The 20963-nt window shown below is 39.0% G+C and overlaps 1 protein-coding gene across 8 annotated transcripts in view; it reads right to left on the bottom strand.

Annotated features, from left to right (window-relative positions):
• The window catches only part of ARFIP1 (ARF interacting protein 1), a 108355-nt gene extending 90178 nt beyond the window's left edge, over positions 1 to 18177 (bottom strand). For 2 of the 8 annotated variants that reach the window (XM_080794711.1, XM_080794715.1), the window contains exon 1: positions 17793 to 18168. The gene's annotated coding sequence lies outside the window, so the exon portion shown is untranslated. Of the gene's footprint in view, positions 1 to 15594; positions 15710 to 17572; positions 17669 to 17792 lie in introns of those variants that run through there. The other 6 variants (XM_080794717.1, XM_080794714.1, XM_080794716.1 and 3 more) reach the window with 6 other exon arrangements.
• Between the last annotated feature and the right edge of the window lie 2786 nt (positions 18178 to 20963).

Below are 20963 nucleotides of genomic sequence, written 5' to 3'. Positions count from 1 at the left end.
ATTCAGATAATTATTGAATCTGGATGATAAGTATATGGGAATTCATTTACTACTTAACCTTTATTTCACATACTGTAAATTTCCCTTAAAAATGTTTCAATATATTAGTATCAACACCTACTTTGTCTTGTATTTTCAACTAGGTGCTACCTGACCACCGCATTTCAAATCTTCCCCCAACTTTCTCATCCTCTGTCATTCCTGTTTCTGTATCAAGCCAATCTCAGCTGCCAGCTACCACGGGAACCACACTTCCTCCCACTCTTTCCTCACTGACACTCAGTTCCAGCCACAGAGCCCTCACCACTGCCCCTCAAACACACCAATCTTATTTTTGCTCATGTTTCCTCTTTCTGGGAAGTTCATACTCCCAGATTTTCATGTGACTCTCTCCCTCATCTCACTCAGGTTTTTGCTAAAACATCATCTAAGAAGGGCCTTCCCTAACCAACTAATGCAAATCAGCAATTTTCATCACTCTTTAGCCCCTTAACCTGTTTTATAGCAGTGAAGACTACATTAATTATAAAATTATTTATGTATATATATTTTTAAAGATTTTATTTGAGACAGAGAGAAAGTGTGTGTGTATGCGCGCGTGCACGAGCGCAGGGAGGGGCAAAAGGAGAGGGAGAAGGAGGCTCCCCACTGAGCAAGAAGCCCCTCTGGAGCTGGATCCCAGGACCCCAGAATCATGACCTGAGCTGAAGGCAGACGCTTAACCAACTAAGCCACACAGGTACCCCTATTTATGTATATGTCTAATATCTGTCTCCCTTCTCAGTATGTTTACAACATAAAAGCAAACTCCTCTTGACATTCAAAATCTTTCCATGACCTGGACTATCTTCTTTCCATCAACTATGCTTCTTCAGATACCCTATTAAATCAAACTTAATTATTCCCACTTTCCCATATATGCCTCTGAATTTCCTTTCTCTATGCCTTTGTTCAAGCAGTGACCATCATCATTCATATGCTAAAATTCTACTCACACTCTAAGACTCAGTTTAAAATGCCACCTGCAGTGACGTCCCTGGCTGATATTCCTCTGAACTGCCACAATTCTTTATCTGTATCACTTTAAAGACATAATTACTCTACATTTTATTTATTTTAAAATTTCCTCTATTAATCAACACATATCTTGAATGCAGAATCTGCATTCCCTTTGTAGCATCACAAAAGAAAAATGCAAATATTTGTATATATTTTTTGGATATTCGAAATTGGTGTATGTATTAGTGTTACTATACTAAAGAAAAGAAGAATTCAGGAAAAACCTTAGAACATGCTAATACCTAACACACTTACATTTCTTTCTTTCCTTTTTTCTTGTTAAAAGTATACCTTACTTGCTTTTTTCCCAATATCCTTGCTTTTACCTTTAAATAATTTTTTCCCTATTTAGTTTCTTAAATTTAATCATATTTTCCACTTTTATTTGGGTTTAAATCACAGCTCTGTTCCTCATAGCTATGTTAGCCTTTTCAGGTCTTTGTTGCTTAATCTGTAAAATGAGGGAGAACACCTCAAATGCAAACAGGGGTATTACAGTATTAAATGAGATAATACATAATGTAAAACCCAGTACAGTGTCTGGCATCTAACAGACTCTCTGTGAATGGTGACTATTAAACCATTATTTCTTCCACAGATACAGAATCAGCAGTTTAAACACGTTTCAAGGTATAAAGTTTAAATATTAAAAACACAAAGAACACAAGTCACCTTCATCTGTTGTAATCAAGACTGGACTAGAGTACAAAGCAAGCCAAGCTCATGTTTTCTTTTTCTTTTTTTTTTTTTTAATTTAAAAAGAAAAAACACCGATGTCATTAAAAACACACACACATAAAAGAAGAAAGCGTTTTTACAGTCACTGATGAGACGGATATTTTAAGGGATAGATCATTTCTTTGAGAGCTAGAAAATTACCCTAGGTTCTACAATTAACGAGCTGAATGGTTGTGAGCAAGGCAATTCACCTTACAGAACCTAAATGAACTTTAAGTCTCTTCTTGTTCAGGGTTGACAATGTTTTTGGCTCAGTTCAAAAAGCTAGAGTTTTTGCTGTTGTTTTTAAGGATTTTCTTTATTTATTTGCGAGAGAGAGCACACATAAGTGGGAAGAAGGAGAGGGGGAAGAAGAAAGAATCTGAAGCAGGCTCCGAACCGAGCATGCAGCTAAATGCAGGGCTCAACCCCAGGACAGCAAGATCATGACCTGAGCCAAAACCAAGAGTCAGCCACTTAACTCACTGAACCACCCAGGACCCCTTGTTGTTTTGTTTTGCTTTTATTTTTTTATTTTATTTTATTTTTTTTAAGGTTTTATTTATTTATTTGACAGAGACCACAGGTAGGCAGAGGCAGGCAGAGAGAGTGGGTGAAGCAGGCTCCCTGCTGAGCAGAGAGCCCAATGCGGGGCTCGATCCCAGGACGCTGGGATCATGACCTGAGCCGAAGGCAGAGGCTTAAACCACTGAGCCACCCAGGCGCCCCTGGTTTTGCTTTTAAAGAAATCAAAACTATCACCCATGTCCTCAATATTCTATTCCTAAGAAACCAACATCCATATATCCTTTATAATAGAGTGAGAATTCATTCATTCATCAAACTGACCCCAATGATGCACCAAGCTTGAAGATTAGTCTGAATTACTGAAAAGTCTGATGCATAAAACATTTAAGACGTTAATGGCCATAACACATATAGAGATATATTCAAAGAAAAATTCTCGTAAGGAAATCTGACCCCCCGAAAAACTTTTCATCTGGATTTTGAAAAAGAGCAGATTCAAGTTAATAGAATACTAATAAACGGAGAATTTTATTTATTTTTAATATAAATTAAACTAATTAACACATAATGTATTATGTATTTCAGAGGTAAAGATCAACAATTCATCAGTCTTATATAATACCCATATAAAAGGGGAATTTTATTTTTTTCCTTAAGATTTTATTTATTGATTTGACAGAGAGAGAGAAAGTGAGAGAAGGAACACAAGCAGGGGGAGTGGGAGAGGGAGAAGCAGGCTTCCAGCAGGGCAGGGAGCCAGATGCGAGGCTTGATCCCAGGACCCCGGGACCTTGACCTGAGCCAAAGGCAGACGCTTAACAACTAAGCCACCCAGGGCCCCCGTAAATGGGGAATTTTGAAGATTTATTTATTTATTTGAGAAAAAGCAAGTGTGCAGGGGGCAGGGGCAGAGGGAGAGGGAGAAGAGAGTCCTAAGTGGACTCCAGGCTGAGCATGGAGCTTGACGCAGGGCTCGATCTCACATGCCTGAGATCACAATCTGAGATGAAACCAAGAGTCGGACAGCTAACCAACTGTGCCATCCATGTACACCATAAACAAGGAATTTTAAAGTATAAAATATCCTTAAATCCTTCTTTGTTTAACTGTAAACTCACATAGTACTTTTTAAAATTTGGACATAAATTCAGACTATACTCATACACCAATTTTTTTTTTTAATCACCTGTGAACACTGCACATTGGGCATGGCAAAAAATGCAGGGAATACGTAACATGGATTTTAATGTTAATATACATACAAATTTTCACGATTACTTGGCAGTGGTTTTCTTCAGATCATCATCATTCAGGTTTAACTCTCTATTAAAATAGCTAGTTTAGCATCTATGTGAGTGACATTCTCACAGCCGAAACTCACACTGGTAAACCACAAACACAATACTTTCATTTATTATGAATCATATCATTGGCTGGGCTGCCAATCCTTCCTGTAATTCACAGCATCAAACTTCCTCTGATCATCTCTCAACAGCACAGATTCAGAGATCTGATCATAAAGAATCAAATCCATCAGTTAAGATAAATACAATATACACACTTCCCTAGTTTCTCTGAACTAAATATAATTAAAACATTGTTTTGACAAACAGTAAATAACCAAAGTATTTTAAATCACAAAGAATCCCGAATCCTCCATAGGTAATACTTATTTTGCCAACCAGAACTCATCTTTGTCTTTAGGACTAGAATTATCTAGCTCTAAATCCCACATTAAAGCTTTCATACAGACTCATGCTGTCTTGGCTTACTTGAGGAAATACTGCACCTGGTACTGTGCATGTATACTGATGGCAACCTGGTTCAGAAACACTGCCTCTGGAGTCAGAAGACCCCACGTGGTGCTCCAGCCTTGCCAATTCCTCTAAGTCAGTCACTATCTCTGAAAGTTAAGTATGTTCAACAAATAAGTGGGGAAAATAACAGTTGTTCTAGTGCCTAACTGAATGATACCAAATTGTTCTAAGGTTCAAAATGGGACAACATGAAAGTGCTACTCTGTAAATCGTTAAGCATTATAAGATGAGAGGTTTCACTAGTATTAGGGATTCAAAAACATCTGATAACTTGAATTTAATACAAAATTTACTTTTTTCATATTTTTCCTCTTTAATCTAATGAACTAGTGGTTCATTGAACCATCAAAGTGGTCAGAATCATTTGTAGAACTTCTGAAAAGAAAAAACAAAAACAAAAACCACATGGCCTGATGCCTATCACTGTAGCTTCAGATTCAGTGAGTCAAAAGTAAAGTCCAGAACTCAGGTTGTTGTTGTTTTAAAGAATTCTATACTTGGACTGTGATATATACCTAACTAAAGATAGTATACGGGAGTAGACAAGTTCAAATATGAACCTATTACTACATTATTTCAACAGAAACCTCATTTCATACTTAAAAGCTGTACCTTTTTTTTTTTTTTTTTTTTGGTAAAGATTTTATTTATTTGACAGAGAGAGACACAGCAAGAGAGGGAACACAAGTAGGGGGAGTGGGAGAGGGAGAAGCAGGCTTCCTGCTGAGGAGGGAGCCCCATACGGGACTTGATCCCAGGATCCTGGAATCATGACCTGGGCTGAAAGCAAACGCTTAATGACTGAGTCACCCAGGTGCCCCTAGAAGCTATACTTTGACCCCAACTTTTACATTCATCTTTATGTGACAAGTATATTCTAGAATTTCAGATGCCCAAAGTAAATAGTAACTTACTTCCCGTTATTGAAGAAATCTCTCTTCCCACTCCCTATGTCTATGTGTGCAAAAGAGTTTATTCACAAAGGCACATGTTTAGAACAACTGAGTCAATTTAGACAGTCTAAAACTTTGACTGAGATGGGCTGATTTCAAAAAAACATAGAAATACTATCCAATCACCTCAGAAATTAGACTTGACTACTTCTGTGCCTGGTTTAGATGCCCCAAGAGTTGTAGTATCATTGCTGCAGTCAGACATACCTAAAATTAAAATGTGTTAAGCACACATTAAATAATTTAGTTTAAAAAGTTGGTTGTATAATCTCATCAATATTCTTTTTTTTTTTTAAAGACTTTATTTATTTATTTGACAGAGATCACGAGTAGGCAGAGAGGCAGGCAGAGAGAGAGGGGGAAACAGGCTCCCTGCTGAGCAGAGAGCCCGACGTGGGGCTGGATCCCAGGACCCTGGGATCATGACCTGAGCTGAAAGCAGAGGCCTTAACCCACTGAGCCACCCAGGCGCCCCTCACCAATATTCTTAACAAATATTCCGTAACATAACTAATTTATCTGCCGTCAGAATGTGCTCCAGAAGATGATCTATAATCACATTGAGTATCTATTGATTATAACAGGTAAACAATTCAAAAAAAGTATGCAGAATATAGAAATACAGACCTCAATGATTAAGAAATAAATTCATACAATTATTTTAGATATGAAACAAAATTTAAAAGATCAGAGGATCAGTTTAATTTGACAGATGAAAAAACTCACATCCAAAGATATCTGAAGCCAAAATATTAGTTATTAATGGCCTACATAAACCCAAAGTTTTAGACCAGAACTCAGACTTCTTCTACTTCCCTGGCCAGTGCTCCCTTGAATTGATTATGACTGTTCATTCTCTAAGTGAAACACTATACCCAGATTTCATTAAAAAAATTAATAAAAAATGTTTAATAGGCTTCTAACTTATTCAACAACATTTAGAGAAAGCCAACTATAAATGAAGAACTCTGCTAGGCACTAAGGGGAAAGAAGAGTAAAATCGAATTCACATTCTACCAGTACTCTGAATTAAGGAGACAGATAAAAAATTACAAGGCACCATGTCAGGTACTATAATACAAAGAAACAAATTTTTACTTTTGAAATACACTGGAGGGAAAAATTTTACAATTTCGGTTTGTAAACTGATCCCAATACCACATTACAAAAAAAAAATATGAACAGGTAGGATTTTCTCAGGAATATAAAACTAGTTCAATTTCCTGATTTGTATATTAATATATACTGTATTCATAAATCTAAGGGAAAATATAGTTTTCTTCACGGATTTTGAGATCTTCTGACAAAATTCAACATCCATTTAAAATGCAACATTCAAGGAGAAAGGAATCAAGGGAGACTTTCTCAACATAATTTCTCATCATGACCTTGGGCAACAAACCAGAGAAAGTGAAACCTTAGCTAAGGGGGGACTTCTGTATATTTTAGGGATATTATTGTTTCAGCTGTGGTTGTAAGCAAACGATCCTCCTTCTGACATACCATCAGATCAATAGCAACCTAACACTACATCACAACATCTACGTCACTCACATCAACTTCATCTCATCACATGGGCATTTTATCATCTCACATCACCACAGGAAGAAGGTTGAGTACCGTACAGTATAATAAGATATTTGGAGAAAGAAAGAGACCACATTAACATGACTTTTATTACAGCATATTGTTATAATTGTTCTACTTTATTACTGTTGGTTTAACCTTTTTTAAAGATTATTTATCTGGGGGCGCCTGGGTGGCTCAGTGGGTTAAAGCCTCTGCCTTTGGCTCAGATCATGACCCCAGGGTCCGGGGATCGAGCCCCGCATCAGGCTCTCTGCTCGGCGGGGAGCTTGCTTCCCCCCTTCTCTCTGCCTGCCTCTCTGCCTACTTGTGATCTCTCTGTGTGTCAAATAAATAAATAAAATCTTTAAAAAAAATTATTTATCTGTCAGAGAGAGAGAGAGCGAGAGCGAGAGAGAGCATGTGTGCACAAGCAGGGGGAGCTGCAGGCAGAGGGAGAAGCAGACTCCCCATTGAGCAGGGAGCCCAATGTGGGACTTGATCGCAGGACCCTGGGATCGTGACCTGAGCCGAAGGCAGACACTTAACCAACTGAGCCACCTAGGCATCCCTGTTATTAACCTCTTAATATGCCTAATTTATAAATTAAACTTTATCACAGAAAATCCACACACAAAAAATGGTATTAAAATGGCCCTCTAAAATATTAAAGTGTTCAAATTCACTCACAATTACAGAAGTGCAAGTTAAAACAACACCAAAATACCATTTCTCACCTATTAGACTGGCAAAAAATTTTTAAAAATAACAATAAACATTCTGTTAGTGAGGAAATAAGGGAAAAAAGTCACTTTAATACTTTGCTGATGGGAATACATATTGGTACAACCATTCTGGAGGGAATTTTGGTGATGCCTAAGAATATCACATGGATTTATTGCTGGACCCAAGAATCTCAATTCTAGGACTCTTTCTTGGGAATACACCTCCAAGAATACAAAAATACATAGACATGGCAGTATTCTTCATAAATATAAAATATTAGAAACAGCCTAAATGTCTGTACATAGGAAAATGACTGAATAAACTATGGTAGATCTAAAGAATGGAGTACTATGCAACTGTAAAAAAAAATGAGGAAGATCTCTATGATACGGAGTGATTTCCAGCACATACATGAAGTGAAAAAAAGCAAAATAGGAGTTATCATCTGCTCCCCTGTATTACTCAGCAGCACCTGTTAGGAAAATATATCATTATTATCCAGCTCAAGAAAAGGCCGAATAATCCCAGGTATATAGGGAAACAAATCAAATTTCTGAGAATTACAGAGGTAAGTACTAAATCTGTGTTTTATTTATATTCTTTAAATGTTCTAACCTTTATATTTATTTTTTAGAAGTCTGTTCACAACTTTGATAACTAATATACATGGGAACAAAAAGATTTAAAAAGTTAATAACTTATAACCTATACTGTTTAAGTTATGTGTTTTTTGATCTTTACATAAATTCAGTTATATTTAAAAACTGTTTTCAAAATAGAGGCATCTGGTTGGCTCGGTCAGTTAAGCATCTGCTTTCAGCTCAGGTCATGATCCCACAGTTCTGGTACAGAACCCGCGTCAGGCTCCCTGTTCAGTGGGGAGCCTACTTCTCCCTCTCCCTCTGCCCCTACCCCTGCTTGTGTGCACGCATGCTCTATCAAATGAATAAACACAACTTTAAAAAACTGTTTTCAAAATAGAATGATAAACTGCTATTACAAAACTACCACTGGGGCGTCTGGGTGGCTCAGTGGGTTAAGCCTCTGCCTTTGGCTCAGGTCATGGTCTTAGGGTCCTGGGATCGAGCCCCACATCGGGCTCTCTGCTCAACAGGGAGCCTGATTCCCCCTCTCTCTCTCTGCCTGCCTCTCTGCCTACTTGTGATCTCTGTCAAATAAATAAATAAAAATTTTAAAAAAAAATTAAAAAATTAAAAAAAATAAAAAATAAATTTCAAACTACCATTAATGCTCAGGCTTCATAGGCAAGTTTGTACTGTGGGCCAAAAATGCCTCAGGTCATCTTTGGGGCTCTACTTCTATAAATTAGCCAGAGGTATTCATTAAATAATGAAGTATAAGAACAAATGACCTATAAAGTGAATTATTAATTAGCATTTGTAAAAAGTACATAAATAATATTCCCTGAAGTTTATAATTCATCCAACTGTTTGGGACTATTTTTAACTCTGCTATTAAAATCACATTTTAATCTCCATAAACTGAATGAACTAGATCTATGCAGAGGGAAATTATATAAGGACTTTAACAGGAATTTAATGAGGGAGAATTCTATGCCCTACAATACTTAAATGGATTTAGATTTTTCCTAGGACCCAAGAAAGAGAAGCCAGGAGGTACTAGATCTGCCAGGATACTGGAAGAGGAAACAAAAGATTCCATGGATACCAGAAAAGAAAAACTGCATTTACAGTCTCCATGATGCCAATGAGTGAAAGACTGGAAGTCTAACACTAACTATGTATGGGAAAAGTGTTGTTGAACAGAAACCAGGAGTTTTTCAAATTAAGGTACTCACATACCACGCAGAGTCTGAAATGGTGTGATCAAGGCACAGGAAGACAGATATAAATAGAGCAGACATAAACAGGATAAACACAGCACATCATACTAGAATGAGAATTTACATTCTTTTTATTAAAATAAGTACTATATTATGGGATGTACAGCAAAATTCACTTGAATAAAACAATACATAAGACTTCTAAGAAATTTCTTGAATTTCTGTAATAAAATAAAATAAAATGTTTCTCCAAAGAAACATCTGGAAAAAAAAAAAAAGAAAGTCTGAAAAGGGACACATCTTTCTAGGGGTACTTTAGTAAAAAAAAGTTGGAGAAACAGTATAAATAATTATAATATATGGGACCAAGGAGTTCTGACTGGTGAGTCAAAGACAATGGTAAGGAAGTAAATATGGAAAACTAAAAGCAAAAAGTAGCAAAATCGCTTGCTTTAATCTAAACTTGCTTAGTTTCTTTAGACTACTGTATTGCAGCTATTCCAGAAACTGATTACCAGGCTAAATATTGAAGAAAAGTGACTCTCTTTCTTTCATCTTGGGAGAATCTATTAGATTCTATATGGTGTATATTTTTTAGAAGCAACCACAGCAAGAATGAGCACACACAGCTGCCAGGTATGGATTTCTAATACCATTCTTCAATAAAGGGAACCAGCACTCCTTGGAGAAATGGCTGATTTCTAGGACTTGGGCAGGAAATATACAAGATGAGCCTGGAACATCTAGTAGTGCCAGAAAGTACAGATGTGCTAAAAAAACAAACAAAAAAACCCATCACCAACAAACCAAACAACAAAATTCTCACAATGATGGGGATATGTCAAAGGAATATAAAAATCAACTGAAAGCTCTCAACAGCCAAAGCTGAAGCAATCCGAGCTTGTACTGGATTATAAATTAAAGCATAAAACAAATACCCACAAGTCAATATTCATATTAAACAATGATTGAATAAATTAATAAATGAGGACAAGGAGATGAATTTCTCTTGCGGAAGAATTCCAAAAAATTCACACATATAATCCACTATTAAGCAGATGGAACATAACTTCCTACTTCTTAAGCTTGTACTCCATCTAACAGTGACTTTCTTCTAAAAAGTACAATATGCAAAGTGTGGGGAGCAGTAACCTTACAGAGGATGAACCTAATAAACCCTATCTCAAGCCAGGTGACCGAGGTTAACAACAGTGGTAGGGCACATTCATAGTATTTATTCTTGATACTATGGCGATGTCACTCTACCTCTACCGGTCTTCCTTACCAAAACACAGTACCCAGTCTAATCCTAAGAATAGCATCAGACAAATCTCAATTAAGGGTTAGTCTACAAAATACCTGACCAGCAATTCTCAAAACTATCAACTTGTAATCAAAATCAAGGAGTCTGAGAACCAGTCAAAACGCTGAGCTACCCAGGGCAGGGGTGCCTGGGTGGCTCAGTGGGTTAAAGCCTCCGCCTTCAGCTCAGGTCATGATCCCAGGGTCCTGGGATGGAGCTCCACAATGGGCTCTCTGCTCGGCAGGGAGCCTGCTTCCTCCTCTCTCTGCCTGCCTTTCTGCCTACTTGTGATCTCTATCTGTCAAATAAATAAATAAAAATCTTTATTTAAAAAAAAACAAAACCAAAACCAAAACCAAGAGGGCATATGACAACTAAATGTAATGTGGTATCCTGGTGTAGAAGAAGGATATTAGGAGAAAACTGATGCAATTTGAACACAGGTTAGTGCATATGAATACTGGTTCATGAATTGTGACAAATGTACCATACTAATGCAGTATGTTAACAATAGGAGAAACTGGGCATGGGGTAAGAGGAATCTCTACACTATCTGCAATAAATTTGTAATCTAAAACTGTCCTAAAATAAGAGTTTATTATAATATAATCTAAGAATACTGTGCTATATTTTATAATAATTAGTTTTCAATATTCATATCAGGTACTGAGGTAGGTAGGCCATAGGGATTTAAGAATGAGCCAAAAAAGAAAGTAAGATTTGGTCCCTAACTTCAAGGAGTTTGGAGGCAATGGAAGAAAAAGACAATCATATGATCACACATAAAATGTAAATTGTAACGGTGGTAAATGTGTGTTCTGGGAGGTTAGAGTATTCCCTAAGGAAACAAAACTTCTGCTGAAGTGTGAAGGACAGCTAGGAGCTAACAAGAGAAGTGAAATGTAAAAAAGTGATCCAGACAGGGATAAAAGCATTTGCCAAAGGCTCTGTAATGGCAAAGGGCAAGACAAGTACAAAGGACTAAAAAGTGGCCAGCATAGCTGAAGTGGAGAGTTAAGCCGAAGACAGTAAAAGATGAGGCTGGAGGGTGAGGATGAGTTAAGCATTGTTAAAGGGTTTTACTTTTATCCTCGAAGCAATGGGAAGCCATAGAAAGAATGGGAAGGTGGAGAGAAGAGTGACAAGCAGATGTGTATTTCAAAATAAACCACTATGCCTTCAGGATGGTTAAGGGATTAGAGAGGGGCCAAAACAGAAGTGGGCAGACAAGAATGGATGCTATTGTAGAAATTTCAGGCAAGACAATGGTAACAAACTAAAGTGGTGGTGGTGGAAATGGGAAGAAGTAAACAGATTCAAGAGATTTTCAGAAAGTAAGATTAATAAAACTTGTTGATAGACTGGATGTATACAGGAAAGGGAGTTATTAAGAACCACTCCTAGTTTTCTGGATTTTACAACTGGAAAGATAATGGAGTTGCTCACTGAAATAAGGAACAAAAAAAGAGGGTGAATATCTGGGGTTTTCTTTTTGTTTTTGTTTTGGGGGGGTGGCGGTGAAGGGGTAATCAATTTAGTTTTAGACATGTTGTATTTGAGATACCTTTATTATACTCGAAAGAGGGCGCTAACTAGAAAGCAAAATATACAGGTCTAGAGCTCAGAGGAGATAGAAAATATACCCTTAGAAAAGCTTTATCCTAGAAATCTTTATCCTAGAAAAGCAGCTAACTATAATCCCCAAATATCCAAGAAAAACATTAGACTTTGACCATCTGGATTTAGTTAAAACAAAAAGCTGAGAGAGAATACGGCATAGCATTTCATCAACTAAAACAAAAACTGCTAGGCACCATGGGGAATACAGAGATTTTTAAAATCCTGGTTCAACAGTAGAGCAATTATGTCACTAATCACAGAGTATTTTAAAGTTTTAGCAGAGCTGGCCCACGTTGTCAGGAATTTTTTATACCTGTGCTACCCAGTAAAGTAGCAACTTAGCCACATGTGGCTGCTGAGCACCTGAAATGTGACTGGTGGGATCGAGGAACTGAATTTCTACTCCTATTTTATTTTAACCAATTTTTTTTTTTTTTTTTTTTTTTTTTAAAGATTTATTTATTTATTTGACAGACAGAGATCACAAGTAGGCAGAGAGGCAGGCAGCGAGAGAGAGAGGAGGAAGCAGGCTCCCCGCTGAGCAGAGAGCCCGATGCGGGGCTCGATCCCAGGACCCTGGGATCATGACCTGAGCCGAAGGCAGAGGCTTTAACCCACTGAGCCACCCAGGCGCCCCTTATTTTAACCAATTTAAATAGCCACATGTAGCTAGTGCTACAGTATTAGAGCTAGTTTAGAAATTCCTCATCTATTTCATTTAATCCCCAGCAATTACCCTGCAAATTAACTGACAGTGGGTGTGGGCGACAGAGGGATTAGGACCCTAGAAACTTTCATTCCATCTGCTTATGATATTACTTGAATTTGAAGAATATATGTTACTTGTATAATTAAAATGTTTTTAAAAGTCACTAATATGCCACATAGAAAAATTAGTAAATACAGAAAGTACAAATAAAAATAATCTGGAAACCTACCTTTAAGAAATAATCTATAATTAATATTTAGTCATATACGAAGAGGATCTATATTTTTAACCCTTTTAGTAGAAGCACCCATAGCACCAATGGCCCAAGTCGCAGAGTTGTAGCACATTACTTTTCTATCCCACCCCCCCAATCAAAATACCTTGAAAATCTTTTTAAAAAGACAGCCACCATCTCTAGAACTCAACCTCAAAACTGCCAAAAATAAACACTTAATAGTCCACTTGCCTAGCTCCCTTTACCACCATCACCTTTTGCCATCAATGTCACACACTTTAAACGGAACCCAATCTCTACCCTAAAATGTCATGAAATCAGTCACTGTAGTGAAAAGAGTACAAACTTTGGAGCTAGCAACTTTGGTTACGAGTCTGTGGTTTTCCTTTACAGCTTGGATGACCTTGGACTAATTACTTCTGCTGGTTTCCATACCTGTTTCTTCTTTTGTTAATAAAAATAAGAATACCTAACATCCAGCATCTATAAACCATAATGTCTAGCCAAAGTAGCACTTAATAAATGATAGCTATTACGGACTTCTATGTACCTAGCACTTCCCTAATGCCCTGAAGGTAGCACTTAAACAAAACAGGTAGGGTCCTGGCCATCCTGGAGGTTACAGGCCACTGATTTAACCCTCAAGGACTCTTTCCACCTGGGATTTGAATTCCTGACCCACCCCTTATTACATGTGTGACCTCATACAAAGCACTTCATCTAAAAGCTCAGTTTCTTCATTTCTAACATGGTAATATTACCTACTTGATATGACTGGAGTAAAACTAAGAGTAAAATGGAGTATTAAAAAACTGGTGTAAAATGAAAGTATGAAAGTGCTTTGTAAATTATTAGATGCTAAATAAACAAAAGGTATTAAACAAAGAGTAACATATTCCTCTTCTCCAAAGCAAAGCTTTCCAACCAGTGTGCCAAGAATGAACTATAGATGTGCTGAAATACTGACCCCTCCCTCAGCCTTCAAGGAGCCAGGGAGAGCCAGGCTATAATCTGCCCTATAAGTAAATCATCTGCACCATGATGTAGAAAAGTCTGGAAACCTTGTTCTAAAATACTATTTCATGCTAGCAGAAATGAGTTGGTCAACTGACTCCTCTGGATATTTAGGCCTCATCACTATTTTCATGATCCTGCTTCAAAAACTACATCACAGTTCCCTAAAAGATCAAAGATCAAGCCTGAATATCAAGGAGATATTAGCCCAAGCTATCACAGATATAAAAAAAAAACCAAAAACAAAATAAAAACTTAGATGAGAATATGGCAAAGATGTTTCCATATTTTCACAAAAGACTTGAGCTACTTCCAGCAACACCCTAAGGCAAAGGTTTAGAAATCATGAAGAAGAGAAGAATAAAAAACATAAGAAGAAAGAGGAAAGGAATAAAGGAAAGAGAAAAAGAAAATATAGGGGCGCCTGGGTGGCTCAGTGGGTTAAGCTGCTGCCTTCAGCTCAGGTCATGGTCTCAGGTCCTGGGATCGAGTCCTGCATCAGGCTTTCTGCTCGGCAGGGAGCCTGCTTCCCTCTCTCTCTCTCTGCCTGCCTCTCTGCCTACCTGTGATCTCTCTCTGTCGGATAAATAAATAAAATCTTTAAAAAAAAAAAAAAAGAAAATATATACTTCTGTAGACAATAGCTGAGAATCCACAATAACTATTCAGTGGTTTCCATGGCTGACTAAAGCTAGTAGACCAAAGATAACAAGATTATTTTCAGATTCTTTTGTTTTATAGTCTTTTTCATATACCCTAGAACTAATGCTGGTGCATATCTGACTTTCAGACTATCATGGTCCCTAAGTCATCATCTTTCATATTATGTGGAACAGCTCTTTCCACTCTGTATATTCATAGTTAGTTCTTTCATCCATAGCCATATTTTAGCTTAAATTCCCTGTTGAGGGGCGCCCGGGTGGCTCAGTCAGATAAGCATCTGACTCTTGGTTTCTGCTCCGGTCCTGATCTCAAGATCATGAGATGGAGCCCCAAGTTGGACTCCACGTTCATCCTGGAGTCTGCTTGGGATTTTCTCTCCCTCTGGTTCTCTCTCCAAAAATAAACAAATGAATCTTAAAAAAAAAAAAATTCCCTGCTGAATTTATTTCTTCCTTCATCCTGAGTTTATTCCCTACTCCATCCCAAATTTATCATTCTTGGATGTATTTATACCTCCAGACTCTTACAAAGCCAAGTTTATTACTTAAAATCTTTTTCTCACTTTCCACTCCTCATGGCATAATACACCACACACTCAACATACCCACAGATTTATATCCATCCCCATGGGAAAACTCTATCAAATAAAAATTCCATAGGCTTTTGCCGAGTTCATTTCTTTCTGTCATAACTTTTAGGTATGACATTAAAAAAGGTGTTCATCTCCTGAAGATTAATAAGGGAAAAGATCATCTTTTCTTAACAGTTGATAGGAAGTAAGGTGAGATACCCCAAGTCATGCCAAAAATGATATAAAGAAAATACAGTAGAAGTAGTCTAGAGTAGTACTTAAGAGCTCAGTCTGAAGCAAACAACCTACGTTCAATCCTGGATCCACCAGTGTGCTCTTGAGCAGATTACTTTGACTTCAGTTAATCACTTAGTTTTAATTTCTTCATCTATAAAATGGAGATTTTAGCCATCTTACAAAGTTGCTGTGAGGATTAGATGAGATAGTCACGTAAAACATTTAGCATAATGCCTGGTACACAGTAAGCAAACAAATGTTATTTGTTGGTATAGTGTCAGATATAACCTATCTGCTGACTTTGTTATAAGCTTAGGAAGAAACTAATTCAGCATAATCTACTCTTTATAAAGTTATGTTTTCTGCTCCCCCAACTGATGCTAGATTGCAGGAAAATAATTTTGTGAGCAGAAGAATCTGGTTACTCTTCACAAACTATGATAACCTGCATAGGTCTCTTCAAGTTCTAACATTCTATGAAACAAGTATCAAACATTTAGAACTTCAACCCTCAACCAGTAAACACTTCCCAACCAAATTAGTAAGTTAAGTTTGGAGGGATACTAACTTATTCACATGAACGAACAATCATTAAAACACCTAATACAGAGAAGGAAAGGAGATGACAAGCAGCAACATACCAAAAATTTAAGAATTACACTACTGAAACATCTTATTTGCCATTCCTAGCAAAGCCAAAGTCTCAAGGGAAAAACAAGAAAATGAAAGGAAAGGACAACCGAAATTTAAATTTTTTATTCTGAACTGTACCTAGTAGGTTGGTGGTATCAAATATGTATTGAATAATAATATAAACACATTAATTTATAAATCCATTGGATCTCCACAGCATCGGCCACAGCCACAAATAGCTATCCCTAAAAAGAAACCTCAAAACCACAAATCAGGAACTAAATAAGTGGGCAGTCTTGCTTCCTTCTCTAGGTCTAGGAAAAAATTTAGAAACACTGACATTTTGAAGCAGTTAAGAGATTTCAGCATAAAGTTAGAATCTCTGCATTCTACTCTCCCAATACAAGCTATTTAGTTTGTAAAAATAAAAGCTCCACAAAAAAAGTTGTCATTAACTTGAACAAGACACTCAGGTATGATTTTTAATCTATCTGGAGGATTTATATCTCCTTTGAGTATCTGATTTTTGTTAATGGACATTCTCCCCAAACTCCCCCTGCCCATGCACTCAAACAAAATTCTGCACATTATTACAGGGACGAGGATGAGGAGACCCCTGAAAGTTATGGACTCCTAGACTATGGGCCCCAAAGGCATAAACCAGGATTAAGGCAAACGCATTTATTAATTTGAAAAGGAATGAAAGTAACTGACGCAGAGATTTTCACTCAAAAAATAAAATTAGAAATATTTTCTATTTTTTCAGATAAGGAGTGTTAGAGTGGTCAGGAGAGGGTGTTGGTCATATTGAGCAAGGAAAACAAAAAAAATAAGAACCGAGTTAGAGAAATTCCGTACTTTAATCTAGGAAAAAACAAAAGGGAGGAGACAAATCCTAAAAGGGGATGGCTTAAGGATCTGTAGGAAGTGTAAACTATAAACTTTTTGAGATCAAAGGGTTCAAGAGGGAGATAAAAACAAAACAAAGGAAGCAATAAAGTAAAAAGGAAAAGCGTCTAGAAACTGTTCTTTACGAAAACAAACAAACAAAAAAACCTCTTTCCTTTTCCTAGACACGTAAACAGTAACTTGGCAAAAAGGAACCGACTAGAAGACGACAGCACGACTTCCTTCCCAAACTCCAGCATTCCTTGGCCGTCCTCAGGCTTGGGACGTTTCTTAGGAAGGCTCCTCCCTGCACCACTGCCCCGTGAACCTCTTGGAGGGACTATCACCATCTCCATTCCTCTCACTGCGGGAGAGAGGAAGTAGGGGATGCAGAGGGCGCAGGAGGAAAAAAAAAAAAGACTGGATATCGAACCTGAAGGTGGCCCACTCCGAGAGACTTAGTCGAGAAAGACCTGGATCCCGCCACCCCTTTTCCCATCCAATGCATGCAAGGATGAGAGAGTGCAACCTTGCCAGGGCCAGTCCTCCCTCTTCACCGGCTGCTTCGGGACACAGGGGGTTGGGGCAGAAAATAAGCCGAATACTTGGGCAGATACCGCAGAGCCTAAGGACAGAAGTGTCTAGTGAAAGTCCGGAATGGCAAGCTCCAGAAACAACGTGTCCGCCCCCGCCAACTACCTCGAACTAGCCTGCCCCGTCCCTTCCCTGCGGACCGGCTCCGCCCTCACCTGTCTGTGGGGAACTTGGCAGCTCTCACGTCGAGGATTATCCCTGCCGCTGCTCTCGGGAATCGCCTCAAACCTGGCACCAAGCGAGCGGAAACGCAACCTGGGCCTTTTCCTTCTTCCCCTCCCCCCACGCACCTCGGATCCTCAGGGGCGGGGAGCAACTGCAGCTGTCACAGCCTCACACTGACCAACCGCCGAGGACACTCAGACAGGCTGCCTCTCAACCCGGCCTGCAGCCCCAACACTGAGAGCAGCGGAGCCGGAAGTGAGGAGACCGGAAGTAGCATGTCCTTGGCTCTGGACGGCCCCTCTCTCCCTCAATCTGGCCCGGCCCAGCCGCATCTCGATGGTGCCAGCGCGCCTCCCTTGAGGCCTCCTCCGCCCCTCTCCTGGAGGCTGGCCCCGCCCCTCCCGCTGCGGCCCTAGCAACCACATCCGGGGCTCCGCGGGTGCTGTTGCCCGGGTAATTTTCTGGCTGCGGCCGGTCACAGAGGGGTGTGCACCCGGGTCCCGGTGCACCTGCCAGAGCCGGGAGCTTGCAGAAGAGCGAGCTGGCCTGGTCTTGAGTGGTCGGAGGTCTCCTGGAGCCCTCAGCATCCCTTCTTTCTCACTCATACACCCCAGCTTCACGCGTTAGGCGTCCCCCCAGCAGACGGTGAGCCGGTGGCGGGAGGGTGGAGGTGGACGTAACTCGCCGCCACGCATATCACAGGAGAGCCGAAGCTTTCTCAGCTGCGGGAGAGCACGTAGAGGTTGTTTCAGCCCCGCGGGGAGTGGAGGGTGGAGGGAATGCGGGGTTAAGGGAACAGACGCGATGCGGGCGCCTCACCCTCTCTTCCCCAGTGTCTGGAGCGCCCCACTCCGGCCACGTCACTCACGCCCACCCCCTTCAGGAAGACCAGACCTCTAAGCCTGGCATCCCTGACTTCTTGATTTGCTGTCTTTGTAATCACTCTGCCCTGCTCGCTCGCCGACGGTGGACCCCTTATACTTTTCTTTCCTGCTCCTGTTTTCTTTATCCAGATGACTGAGTTCTGCTTTATTTGCTCGCCCTATTCCTTCTTAGGTAGATCACTGCCCTATCTAAAGAAACCGCCGAGCAATCCTTTCTCTCTGAGCCCTTTGTAGTTTACTAAGTTGAGACCCAGCCTGTGCTGTGGATACTCTCCTTACCCCCGGCGCTGAATGGAGGGAATGTATGGCTGCACAGTGGTAATAGGCATACCTTAAGCTCATTTGCATAGAGTACCCACAGTTGTCCATCCACATCTCTCATCAAGGTTCTGAGCTGTTTTTCCTTTGAAAGCCTTGCATGCTCATTTTTCACTTGTAGAAATGCGAAGGATAACAGTGCATTCCGTGGGATTTACTCTTCTTTAGACTGTACTTCTCACCTGCTTTTGTCGTATTAGCTGATGAGACATTTTTAAGGCTCAGTGCCCAAAGACAGACCTTTGCCTTTACAAATTCTAGGGAGTTTCAGAATAATGAATCATATATCCCTGTGCAAATATCTTCCCCATGTCCGTGAATAGTAAATACCCGTGCCGACACAAATGTTTCAAAAGTAAATAACATTATTTATGGCTGAGATCTCCAGGAGACTTCCTCTGTCAAAAACAGTATTGAAGTCTCGAAATATGAATCTGTGTACAAAGGACCCTCATCTTAAGTGTCTCTGTCCTTAACAAAAAGAGAAGAGCAAATGTATATTACTCAAACTGTAAATGTATATCACTCAAACTGTAACTTCAGTTCTATAGCCTACTGTGGAGTTTTCTGTTCAAAGTCATCCTGTTAGTCTTCTCAGTTTCAAGAAAAGGATCCCAATCTAGAATAATTACTGCTCTTATTGCATAGGAACAGAATGGAATTTAATAGCTAAGTACAAGTATTCTTAGTTTCAGAAGGGTAATTAGGAAGAGGAGCATGGCAGTGCTCAGTGGTGCCTGAATGATCTGTACTTAACTGTTTGAGTTGGCTGGCACCTTAAGGATTCCCGCCAAACGTCTCTTGAGTTTTGGAATGCTTAGCTTCATTAGAGTTAGTCTAACTATTAAATTGTTAGACTCAGAGGTGTTTCTTAATTTGGAAAGGTGGACACTTGCTTTCATTATTTGTCCTTAGCTGGATAGTTTCCTTGGCAGGTGCCGATGTTTTTGATAGAGATTCAGATGGATTCCAAACTGCTTGGAACTCACGCTAATTTCTGTTTGGCGAAGGCGCCGTTAATCATGTTAGGTACTCCAGTCCAGTGTGATTCCGGTACTGCACATGATTGCTCTTCCTACATAGTGCAAGGCTCCACACAGGATTAGTCTTCCCATGATTTCTGCTGCCCCAGGGGAAATTAGAATGTAAGTTGGCTGGAAGAAAACACTGAAAGTTACTTCAGCTGGTGATGGAAGACTGTGAAATTCTACGTAATTTATTTTGGAAAAAGGAAACAGTAGCTGGTGTTTTATTTATTTATTTTTTTGGAGGAAATTTTTGATGCTGACAGAAAGACCTTATTTTAAATCTAACCCTGCTTAGATGGAGATCTTTCTTTCTTTCTTTCTTTCCCCTCTCTCTTTTTTTCTTTGCCTAGAGTTTGGGGAATTCTGACAGCTCATTCTCTTTAGGAAGAATAGAAGATTACTTCTTTTCTCTAAATTGGCATCTATGTTTGGAGAGGTAAGGAAAAAGGTAATAGTTGTCTGCTCTGTATGTTTATGACATGGGGATTATGTACTAATTTACCTTTGTACTGTTATTGGCTATTATTCAGCTTTTGAAAAATCAGATGCCATTTATTCACTTGGCTTGTAGGAAGCCTGTATTTCATTTATTGACCACAAATGAAGGGGGGCAACAGGTTAGAGCATATTATTCCTTTCTGAATGAATTAAATGTGCACACAACCTTTTTTCTTCACTGTAGATGTTGAATACTGCATGCTGCATATAAATATTATTTCCTCAAGAGAAAAAAAAAGGTACTACCTTCAAATCTTTTCTAGGGGAATTCTGGTAATGTCACACTAATTTTATCACTCTCCATCATCAGGTCCCTTTTCATGGAGACATATTTAATTAATGATTGCACAGTGTAATTCTCTGGAAACAGAGGATTAGAGGATAGTGATAAATGGAACATCTAAAGAAGCCTGTGAATAGTAGTCTGAGTGGA

Source organism: Martes martes, assembly GCF_963455335.1.
Source record: "Martes martes genome assembly, chromosome: 2".
In the NCBI taxonomy this organism is placed as follows: Eukaryota; Metazoa; Chordata; class Mammalia; order Carnivora; family Mustelidae; genus Martes; species Martes martes.
This window is presented reverse-complemented; position numbering and strand designations above follow the sequence as displayed.